The sequence below is a fragment of the Coffea arabica genome, chromosome 11e (genome assembly GCF_036785885.1).
Source record: "Coffea arabica cultivar ET-39 chromosome 11e, Coffea Arabica ET-39 HiFi, whole genome shotgun sequence".
Classification (NCBI taxonomy): Eukaryota; Viridiplantae; Streptophyta; class Magnoliopsida; order Gentianales; family Rubiaceae; genus Coffea; species Coffea arabica.
In genome coordinates this window covers 57,298,555-57,310,989 of record NC_092331.1, presented here as the reverse complement: position 1 = coordinate 57,310,989, position 12,435 = coordinate 57,298,555, and the positions used below count along the sequence as shown (strand labels likewise).

Here is a 12,435-nt window from a genome sequence, read left to right as displayed (position 1 = left end):
GTAATGTATTTCTTCGTCTTGTTTACAACGCCAGGAATCACCTCATGGATGTGGAGCTTGAGGGAAGCTGTCTGTCGAGCCTAGAAACTTATGTGGAGCATCACTCTTGCCACCGCTAAACCTTTTCCCCTTGTTCTTACACAACAGCTGGGATCACCTCATGGATGTTCCCCTTGAGGAGAACCGCCTGTACGTACGCTGTGGATTCTGAAAATAATAAAAATAAAACACAGACACAATTGTAGAAAACCACTAAGGAGATATGGTAAGAAAGGTTTTTTTTTTTTTTGCCGGGGGCGGGGGGTGGGGGTGGGGGGTGTGTGTCTAACATGGTAATTAAGAAAGAAATTTCATAAACCTCTTTTCTACGATTTTCTCTTTTGAGATACTGATTTATAAAACCCTCCTTTCATGAGAGCTGAAGGGATTTAAATAATTAAATTAACCGTTATACTTTGCTTAATTTCAAAGATCTTCCACATTAGCACTACTAATTAGGAGTGAAACGTACATTGGTGAAAGGTTAATGCTGGAAATTAAAAGGCTTTGGTATTCCTCTAGTGACAAAAAGCTTGGGATCAAGAGAAGCGGATGATATGTATTGCGCAATTCTTATAGTAAAAGTTTTTCATTTTTCTACTTATCATTCTAACAAAATGTTCCAATACAGATAATACTAGTGACAAATCAAATCAAGATAATGAGAATTGATGGTACTCACTTGCAGTTCCTGTCCCAAAGAATCCTAGTTAATTTCCGAGCCTCTGGTGACTCAAATGAAAGAGAGAAGACGATGATCCACAACAAGAATATGCAGAAGACTCCAAAGGCTGCAGTTGAAGCCATTTTTCTTGATTAGTACTAGTAGTTCTTAACTGTTTCGAATTGCTTGCTCTACCAACTGAAATTTCACCTTTTTGTCTCCTCTTGTAAGAAGACAGTGGCGCATCTGCGCTACCCAGTACCTAATGCTTTTTATTATTATTTTTATTTCGCATATTATACAAGTTCCAAATTCAAGTCGATGCTGATACGATCAATGAAATTGGACAGAATTCAATTGTGTATGCGCATATTTTTTTCCCCTATTTCTTGGTTATATTACTTCTAAACTAAAATAGAAAAGTTGGAAATGCTAAAAAAAGATGTACGAGATGTTGACCTCGTTTGAAAATATAAAATAAAGACTCTTAACTACTAGACTGTATACAATTGTTACAGATATTTGCAATTCAACTAATTCAAAGCGAATTAACAACATTTGGTATGAAGTTTCTCAATAGATAATTCAATCACCAAGTGAAGTAGTTCTGGATCTAACAAATTACGATTGCGATTGAGTTGGAACTTATTAGTCATCGCTTTTTGTATACTATCATTCGGGCTTCTTCTAAGCTGAAAAAGTCTTCGCTATCAAATGTGACCTTTTCTTTGTACGTTGTTGCACCTCCAAAAAATCAATGCTTAACAGTCTTGTAGATTGACTATGACTATTTGTAGAAAGAAAAATATAACAAAGTCGACAATTTTTTTTTTTTTTTTTTGGAAACTGATAATGATATATCTACAACTGAAACAGCAAATTGTTGGCACAAGATTGTAAACCCTGGAACCGATAGTCCACTCTTTGGTCTGGACAACCGTTAGTATAGGAATTTTTTTATACTTACATGCGTGTCCATTTTAATTTATGTCTTAATTAGGGTGAAACAACTTCCATGACTTTTTAAATTGAGAAAATCAATTCCGGAAATGTTTGGAAGACGAATTCACCTTTACTCAATCTCCTCTCATAGACAGTAAATACCAAATTTTACCTTATTTTAGCATTCATTTTCCGTTTATGTATATAGCTCCCAGACTCTGCTGATTGTCTCAATCCTATTTGGTCAGAAGTCATTATTCATGCATTCTTTTTATTTCCGTTGAAAAACTTTTTTTGCTCATTTATGTGCCCTACTATGGAATTTGTAAGGTTTTGAATAGCATGCAGGAAAGGGTATATTTGAATCCAGTTATCCAGACTTTGCCATCTTACTATTTGAAAAGTTCAAGAGTCAATAAGTATCAGCTTGACTCCATGGAGTTGGCATTCGTTTGGGCGGTTCCTTAGCATTAATTTTAACGCCAGAAATAATTCAATAAAACTTTGGATGAAAATTTACCTTGAGGATTCTTCTAAAAATATATATATTAGTCTTCCTAGTAGTGAATTTGTAATTGTGATACGAAGTTACACTTTTTTCTTGTTATTTTCACTCAAGGAATAGTTCAGTTTGGGTAAAATTAAAAAAAAAAATCAATTTTCAGGGCTGATTACATGATGTTTGGAACTCAAAACTCATGTCTTTTTTTTTCCCGAAACGTTAGAATACTTTCATTGATCTTTAAATAGTACTTTACAATTCGAACAAAGGTTCGATAAGTTATACATGTCGTGTTCAATAACACGGAGAAATGATACCTTTCTCATCCAAAAAATACCTAAAACATATGAACTAATATTTACACCAATATCATTGTTATCATTACTAACTTAGCAAAAGGAGCACGTTGGAAACAATGTCTACCCCCTCTCTATTACCTGAATCCTTCATTTAGCAGTACCTTTAGTCTTGATTTCTGACGTTGTAGTAGTAGCAAGGTGAAGCACTTGACACCATTTTCAACTTGATTGGACGTAGGTATTAGAACGGTGTAAGATTATTGTCTTGAACTGAAGATATTTTTTCGGTACAGACTCTTAATTAATAGGATATTGGCAATTTTTTCATGTAGCCTCAGTCAACTTAGGTCTATTATTCTAAATGTTTTTTTTTTTTGGTTAAACATGTAGAGATCTTGTATCCTTCATTAATTAAACTAAAGGGGATCAAACTGAAGAAAAACCATATGTTTGCTTCCATGGTTTTCAACTATTAGATATGATGAAACAAGACAGTCATAAATGCTTGCTTAAACAGAATATTAGCATTGGAAATGGATTAATACAAATTATATGTAAACTACATTGCAAGCTTCTGAATTGTACACTATTAACTAGAACATGTATTTCTGCAGTACAGCTTCGTTTTCCTTTTCTCGCAATGCAGAGATCACCTTAGGGATTATGTTTGCCTTGAGGGGAGGAGCCCACGGGTACGCTGTAGATCCGATAAAAAAAAAAAAAAAACACATTAGAAGAATGTATAAAAACCCCCAAAAAATAAAAGAACGAAATTCATTTAACTAGCATTCGACTTTTTACGCTCCTGAAATTCTAAAAATTCAAAAGAACGAAATCGAATTAGCCAAATAAATGATTTGAAGGCACTGAATTGGGGTGGGAGGGCAGCTGCTCCAATTTTTTTCCCCCTCCTTTTGGAAAAAAATCCTATGGATAAATTGACAAAAAAAATAAAGATGGGACAAAAAAGAAGGCAGGGTATGGACACTCACGAGGACAATTTAGCAATTAGCACCGAGTTTCGAGCTGCGGATTTCTCAAATGAATGGAATAGAACGATGATCCACAAAAGCAGGATGAAGAAAACACCCAGAGCTGCTGTTCGAGCCATTTTTTTTCTGAGAGTATTTTTCAACTGCTCCAAGTTTCTGCTCTTGTCATTTAGGTTTCATAGTTTCACCTTTTATACCATGTATTATGCTTCATTGGCGCTTGTCAATTGACAGGTTCAAATCCACTTACCCGCTGTATTTGTTGAAACTTGTAACTTGGAAAGTCTTCCGAAAGGGCCTAATAAATTGAAGGGGAAATTCCACAAGCCTCCGGTGTGGTTTATGACAATTTTGAAGAGCTTTCCTTAGGTTATGAAAACCTCACTCACCTCTCTTATTTTAATCTTTTTCTTAATATGTTTGGTACTTTGGGTAGCTAAATTTTTTCAAATAATATTTTACTTTTATCATAAACATATTTTTTCAATCAACTTTTTTATATTCTTAATCACCTTTTTATCTCACATACATTATATCACAAAAAGTGCTATCAAAATTATTCCATATAATATTTCGAATAACACTCTATCCAAACACATTCATTAATTTCTAGAGTACAGGATGAATATTACTAATGGTTAAAGTTATATTATAATTAATTTATTAAAATGGTAGCAACAATAACCCGTGCATAGTGGAAGAAATAAGAACCCACATACCAAAGTTAAAATTCAAATCTCAACCTTGGCAGCGAGGGCAGCATTATAGTGTGAGGATTTGAATCCAAAATCTCTTATTTGTAATTCCTCCCATCTTACCATCGAATCCAACACTCCCCATATTGTCCTTTTTACTTTACCTTCACCATACGTTCATAAATCTCTCCTCTCTTTTTTTTTCTTCTTAATTTGTCATTTCAATGCTAAATAATAAACCTCTTCATTCAATTTCTTTCATGAGGAGTTGGAAAGCTTTGATGTGCTGCTTGTGCGAATCAGGTTCTGATCAAGAGAAGTACTAGAAAATATACATTACATAACTTTTCCAGTAAAATTAATGAATGACTTTGGGCTTAATAAAAGCTAATGGACAATTATACGATAATGATAAATGGAGAAAGACGAAAATGAGATTGATGATTGATCCTCGCAGTTGCCGTTCAGAAGGGTCCTAGCTAATCTCCGTGCCACGGATATCTCAAATGAAAGACAGACAATGATTCCCCACAACAAGATTATGCAGAAGACTCCAAAGGCTCTGGGCGAGCCATTGTTCTTGAATCTTGATTACTAACTGTGTAGTACTATAGTGTAGTATACTTCTGAGATTACTTTTAGTCTGTTACCTTTTGAGATTACATGACCTTAATTTGTCCCCTTTTATAAGGAGATTACTGTCACTTGTGCACTCCTCATTACCTAATGCTAATAATTATTTTTATTTCGAATGCTTTGCAATAGAGTATCGGTATTGGAATTGATCCAAAATTGAGTCAATGTTGATACAGTCAATGAAATTGGACCGAATTGAATTGTGTATGCACACACACACACACACACACACATATATATATATATATATATTTTCCTATTTCTTTGTTATATTACGTCTAAAATAAAATAGAAAAGGACGAACTGGAATGCCAAACAGGGATAGTATCCTGTTGTTAAAATATGTTTGCCTAATCCATTGCTAAAGTTAGCAATTGACATAGCTTAGAATGAATGAGAAACATTTGGGTATAAAGTTTCTGAATTAGTCCTCGATCTAACGAGCTATGCATTTGAGTATAAAGTTTAGAATGAATTGAAACGGACTTTCAAAAAAAAAAAAAAGCTTCTCAATAGAAAAATTCATTTACCAATTGAAAAATTGATTTCAATAGAAAAAACGAGCTATGGATGCGATTGTGTTGGAAGTTATTGGTCATCACTTTTTGTATGCTATCCTTCAGGCTCTATCTAAGCTGACAAAGTCTTCAGTAGCAATTGTGACTTTTTTATTTGAAACTGACAATGGTCTATTTAAACTGAAACATCATATTGTGTTAGCACAATATTGACTTTTACCTAAGCCAAAGATTATAAGCCCTAAAATCTATAGTCCACTCACTCAACAATCATATATATCTCTGTGTGTGTATATATATATATATATATATATAGAGAGAGAGAGAGAGAGAGAATTTAGCACGTAAAGATGTCAGTCAAGAAGGCACCTTGACTTAGGAAACTTTGCTGATTGTCCCATTCCACTTTGGTTAGCAGTCATCATTCGTCTATTATATTCTTCCTTTTCTGTTAGTATTTTGCTCATTTACGTGCGTAGCAAATTGAAAGAGTCAATTGGAATTTATAAATCATTGGGGTTAAAAAAAAAAAAAATGATGCCCAAAGGTCGGGATTTCGGTGGTGTTTTGGGACTCAAAGTAAACAGTACACTAGTCTTCCGTCCTCTTGCTTTTTATGTTGTAACAGTTAAAAGATGGAGCACTAGGCACCACTACTTTTAAAATTAACTAAAAGTGAAAATTAGATCAATTTTAAGGTTGTTGCGGGCTGTCTTAAAACTACGAGTCTGCAGAATATATATATATAGATATATATATATATATATATATATATATTATGAAGAACGCATAAAATCATTAAACAAAAATTTTTAAATTGCTTTAATATTAGATTAATTTTAAGGTTGTTTTGGGCCGACTCAGATTTATTTTAACTCATCTAATTCGAAACAAATTAATAGTATGTATCCAAAGATATCTTCACCTGAAGTATACTTGGTAATGTTCCTGGATTTAGCATTCATTGAGATGATGAAATATTTCTTTTTTTAAGATGGGCATATATCAGGAATTTTGTTGCCCGATGCGTAGTAGGAATATAGGATATAGCAATTTCTCCATTTACGTGCAGAATTCTAGCGTAAATAAAATTTTTGAACATTTAAAACATCATCTCTCCTTTATTTATTGAATTAAGGGATAAAAATTTAGCAAAAAAAAAAAAAAAAACCCCATGTAATCGGTTCCATGGTTTTCTGCTAATAGATATATGATGAACGAAAAGTTGGAGTTTCCTATACTTGTTTAAACGGCTTGAGCATTTGAAATGAATTAATACAATTTACGTTCAAATTACATTTCAAACTTTAGAATTGTACAATTTTGATTAAAACACATTTAGTCTACTACGCCAATAGCTTCGTTTTCCTTTTCTTGGAATGCAGCAGGGATCACCTTAATTAGTGATTGTGTTCGCCTCGTGGGGATCTGTCCGTAGGTACGCTGCAAATCCAATAAGAGAAAATATAATTAGAAGAATATTCAAAACCATTAAACAAAGGTTTTAATTATTTTGCTATGTTTCTTTGATTTTCTCAAAGGAGTAAACCTTCCCCTTGATTTTTCTGATAATCCTAGACTTCCCTTTTAAACTTATATTTTAAGTTCGTTTAGAAACAAAAAGAAGTGCTCCTTTGGTTCCAAAACTACTAATCTCATAGACCTCTTTAAAAATAAAAAATAAAAATCCAAAGCTACTAGTTTCCTACACGATGAAGAAAATATTACAGGTTGAATTTCAAAATACAATAGAAATAAATGATTTGAAGGCTCTGAGTTGAGATCACATCGCCTTCTTTTTTTTTTTTTTCTTTTTTGAAAACTAATTACTATAGTCCAAAAAAGAGAAAAAAAAGGATGGGACGAAAAGAAGGCAGGGGGATGGAAACTCACGAGGCAAGTTTAGCAATCAGAATCAATTTTCGAGCTTCGGATGTCTGAAATGAATAGAAGAGAATAATGATCCACAGAAACAGGATGGAGATCACACTCAGAGATGCTATCCGAACCATTTTCCTTCACTATTTTCTCGACTTCTCCAAGTTTATGCTCTTGCCACAGAGGCCCTCCAGTTTCTTCTTTTATACGGTATCAATATGCATGCAGGGTACGCGTAAATTGACAGATTCAAAGCTGCTTAGCCGTTGAATGTATAACAGGAAAAAAAAAACAAGAAAATTTGAAACTTGAGATACCCTGAGAAAGAGAACAAATTTTGAATTGGCCGCAGTGTATTTCCCAGACTGAGATTTTTGACCATTTCATGTAGGACTCCTCGATTTCTAAAATTATAAGCACGTCCCAGTATTGATGTGAAGAATTTGTACTAATGGCTTATTTGTATCCAAATTGCATTACCCTTTTCTCTAAATACATAAATGGGACAATTTTTGCAGAAGGGATGCTGGTTGGCCAATTATAAAACGAGCAAAGTTCTGGATATATATCTATTTCAATCGTTGGCGTTTCATGCATTTTGAGTTATACTATTACCTTTACAAGAGAGAATAAATGCAAATGCAGTTAATAATAGACTGTCGAAATTGTGCGTTCTTTACCAATTTAGGACTCAAGCACTCCCCTTTGCAAGATTTTCTAGGTCGAATATGCTAAGGAAATTTCAAAATAAAAGAGGTAATTAAGTACAAATTTGAGAACCTAGCTAAAAGGAATTATGGGAAAATGTCGTAAAACCAACCCGCTGGCATGTACAAATATGCCGATTAGAATTCGTAATATACTTTAGATGGAAGTGCATTGGATAAGATTGTGGGTTGATTTAAAGTTACTCCAGATCATCCACTTAGCATTTAACAGAAAATTAAGACTAAAATATCTTCACCTAAATTATACATATATGAATAGTAATGTTTATGGACTAATTACTCACTGAAATGAATCCGAGATGATATTCCTGTTTTAACATCAGTGTATATCAAGAATTATGTTGTACCATACTTAATAGGATTTAACAGTTGCTTCATGTACATGCCAGAACTTAATCTAGGTCTATTAATTGCAATGTTTTGAAGCTTGCACTGTTAATTAAACCGATGAAATGATCAGACCAAAGTTTAACAGATCGGACCGGTTCAACTTCAAGTCAAAGATTATATATACACACACACCTATCCACCTACCCACACACACACACTTGTGCACAGAATACGATATGCCATGGACCAATTTAAGACATCATATGATAAAAAGTTAAATATTTCCAAACACAGATAAACTTTTAAAATTATAAATTCAAACAAATAAATTCATCTCAATTGTATCTACTAGAAAAAAAAAATCTTAAATCCTACACATATCACAATCATATTCTGAAATTAAACAAAATGCATTGAAACTTTTAATTGAACTGAAGGGATTAAATCGATGGAAAACCATACGTCAGCTTCCATGCTAAAAATAGACATGAATATATGATGAAACAAAAAAAGTTACAAATGTTAGTTCGAACAAACTAGAGCATTTTAAATGAATTAATACAATAACTATGTAAAATTACAATTCGAAGTTTGAATTCTATACTCTGAATTGGCAAATTTATATTCTAAACCTATAGCTTCCTTCCTTTTCTCGAAATGCGGGGAGCACTTCAGTGATTATGTCCGCCTTGGGGAGAGCTGGATACTGGTACACTGTAAATCCAATAAGAAAACAGTTAGAAAATGTATAAAACGCACAACAGGAAAAGCAGATTATATTGCTTTACTGTCTGTTCTTTGATTTACTCAACGGATAATCCTTCCCATTAATTCTTCTGATAATCCTAAACCTACCTTTCTTTTTCATTTTCCATAGGAAGAAAGAACTTCCTTACTGAAACAGAAAAGGAGGAAAACTTTGAAGTAACTCACTTTTAATGCTAGAATTAAACTTTTATCAATAAGTTCCAAGTTTAAGCTTTCTAAACCACTAAAAAGTGCTCAATTTGACTGAAAACCTCAGATGTTTATTTTGCAACTGTAAAATGAAAATATAGGCAATTTCTCCCTAATTCAAGAACCAGCTCTCTCCAATTCCAAAATTTATATCTTAAAGATCAATTTCTCTCTCTCTCTCTCTCTCTCTCGATAGGATAGAGAAGTGGTTGAAAAGCCTTCATCATTCTATGCAATTATGATCATCCCGGCAGGGCGGCCAAGAAGAAAATATAACACGATTAACAACCCTCAAATAATTTTCCCTTCTAAAGAATCAATCCCATGCAAAGGATCGATCTTTAATTCGAATCTATTTGGATGGGAAGATTAATCACTCTAAATTCGAACTCTTTGAGCTCCTAAACTTCACAAATTAAGTAGAACAACTAACCACATCAGATTAAAGAAATAAACGATCTGAATGCTAAACAAATTATCTTAATCAAGTCAACGAAGAGATTGCGAAAAGAAAGCAATGGACATAGATACTCACGAGCCAAGTTTACGAATCAGAATCAATTTTCGAGCTGAGGAAGTTTCAAATGAATAGAAGAGAATGATGAGCCACAAAAGCAAGATGAAGAAAACACGAAGATCTGTTCTCAGACCCATTTTTCTCGAGTATTTCTTTTTTCAACTGGTCCAAGTTTCTTCTCTTAATATTAAGGTCTATATATATAATGCTTGCTTGGTGCGTGAACTTACCTTGATAATTGTTTTTAAAAGCTATTGACATTTTGCAAACGTGTTAATTGACAAGTTCAAATAACTTAACTTGTTAAGCTTTGAAAAAAAAGTAAAAGAAAGATAAAAAAAAACCCGTTTACCTTATCTAGACTTAGAACTTGAGATGTCTTCAGAAAGAGACCAGATTCCTCGCATTTGAATCTTAAAAGAAAAATTAGAATTGCGTAGTACTCCGAGATTGTCTAAATTCGTGAGCGAAAAATTATTTTAATTTAATTCAAAACCAAAGAAATTAAGTTTTGTAATCGTGAATTAAAGCAATACATAAAAAAAAAAACATTATTTAAAGAAATTGCCCATTTTAAACTGATCAATTCAGTTCACCATTTCTTTCTTTGTTGAACCAATTGATCAGTTTTGTATTCACATGTTTCTGGACTTCTTCAATCTATGCAAATTTCAATAATCAGGGTTGGACCTCTCCCTTTATAACAAGTCCCGGTCTGGCTTGGACCTGGTCTGAGTTTTAAAGGTCAAAACCATATGGATAGACTAACAATTTTGTGTGGATAGGTGTAAAACAATGCCGGTGATACGCACCAAATTCTGACTTCTTTTCTTGTTTCTCATTTTCAAACATCCATCAGAAAATCTGGCTTAGACTCTTCGGACTAATTCATCTCAGAATGTCTTGGAAAGGTGATATAAGTCTGGCAATTAATTCAAACTACCTTTTGGAGTCTGTGTAGTTTCTTCTTTTACAAGTTTGGTGTGTTAATCGAAGTTTAATTTGTTATAGATTATTTACAGGATTAGAGTTTAAGAGGTCGCCAAAAAATTAAAACCTGTAAAAAATTGGTGCGGATAATTAATTTCTTAAATTCTATAACTCTATGGTTGGTATTAATTAAGACTCTCTTTTATGCAATTCTTATATATATATATATATATATATATATATATATATATATTGGTCATTCACAACTGACTTTCTCCTACAAATATGAATACCATGGTCTATATTCTATAGCCTCTTCAAAAACAAGGAAAAAACCATTTGGACCCGTAAATAGAAATCATTTGAGCAACTACGAATCAAATTCTCTCTTTTACATTGACATTTTTCTTCGCACTTGACCATACAAACCGTTTGTGGCCCTATAGTGTCACACGCATAAACCTGGCAAAGTCGTCTATGCCGCAATCCTTTTGAATTGGCGGTCAGTTTTGCGTTGGTCTCCTGTTCTTGTTGGAAAAAAAAAAAACTCAGAATTATTTGGATTGCTTCTTTTCTATATTTAAAAAAAAAAAAACCCTTCTTGGAGCTTTTGAGAATATTCTTTTTTGACACATTCTTTAGTCACTTTTTCTAATTCATATACATCACATTTTCAAATTTCAAAAAATGTTACACTACTAAATTTCTCCCTTCATTTTCAATACTGATCATGAAACACCAAATCCTCAAACGCTCAAAACGGTACAATGATTTAGCAAAATTTTGGTATACGTAAACTCCATACTGCAAATGTAGAATAAAATTTTATATTTTCTTGATTGGATGATGGACTTTGATATTTTTCATTGACATTAGAAGCAAGATTTGTAGCTTATTTCAGATTCTGGAAACACAAATTCCGAAATTTGAACTTCGCATGAATATCAAACTAGAGTACCAATACATGTTTTCTAATTTGAAGTTTGAACACAAACTATAAATAAATAGGCATGCATGTTGGCGGACTTGGTCATTGATTTGGCTCCCCCGAGCAAAGTAGCTTTTGTTAGATCGGACTCATGGGAGGCGGGCTTCTCAAAACTATATGTAGGAGCTAATTAAAAAAGAAATTTCCCAAATTTCTCAAAAATGGCAAGATTTTCTGGCTCATGGAATCTAATAAAAAAGAAAGTACTGTTTTTCGATCGAAGACAACATAATTTCATTATATAAATCTCCACTAATAGTACAAAATACATCAAACATGCAACATTAAAATAAAAAAAGAACGCCTATGCATTCATTTGATAGGAATCTAACAAATTCTAAATTTTTATATTTTAAATGAAATAGGAATCTATGCATTATTTTGTTTTCTTCACTCTCAAAGTAACACATGTTTAATAGATCTTCGTAAATATTGAAAGACAGAAACGAGACAATTAAGGTACTCACTCGGTATCAATGATAAAAATAGGTCGGAATTTCTCAAATGAATAATGGGAGAGAATGACGATCCAGATCCACCACAACAACCTAGACCGTAAAATGTCTTTGGGAAACCACCAAGATCCGCACTTAGATCCATCGAGACCCATGGATCTTGCTAAATCACAAACTTAGTAACTGATGATGATGCTTTGCACCTTCAAAGTATTAATTACTGGAAATTTTTATAATGCAGCCTGAGTTCTTTTTCTTTTCTTTTCTTTTTTTGACCATCCATAATTTGAACTATTGAGTAGTGAGAATATTTGTTAACCTAAGATTATATATATATATATATATATATTGGAGTAAAACTGATC

The 12,435-nt window shown here is 32.9% G+C and overlaps 1 long non-coding RNA gene across 1 annotated transcript; it reads right to left on the bottom strand.

Moving 5' to 3' along the window:
- Nucleotides 1-8,686: 8,686 nt before the first annotated feature.
- Nucleotides 8,687-9,850, bottom strand: LOC140021034 (uncharacterized). Its single transcript, XR_011825011.1, has 2 exons — nt 9,716-9,850; nt 8,687-8,937 (listed from the first exon to the last, which is right to left on the bottom strand). It is a non-coding gene; the product is annotated as an uncharacterized lncRNA (long non-coding RNA).
- Nucleotides 9,851-12,435: the final 2,585 nt, after the last annotated feature.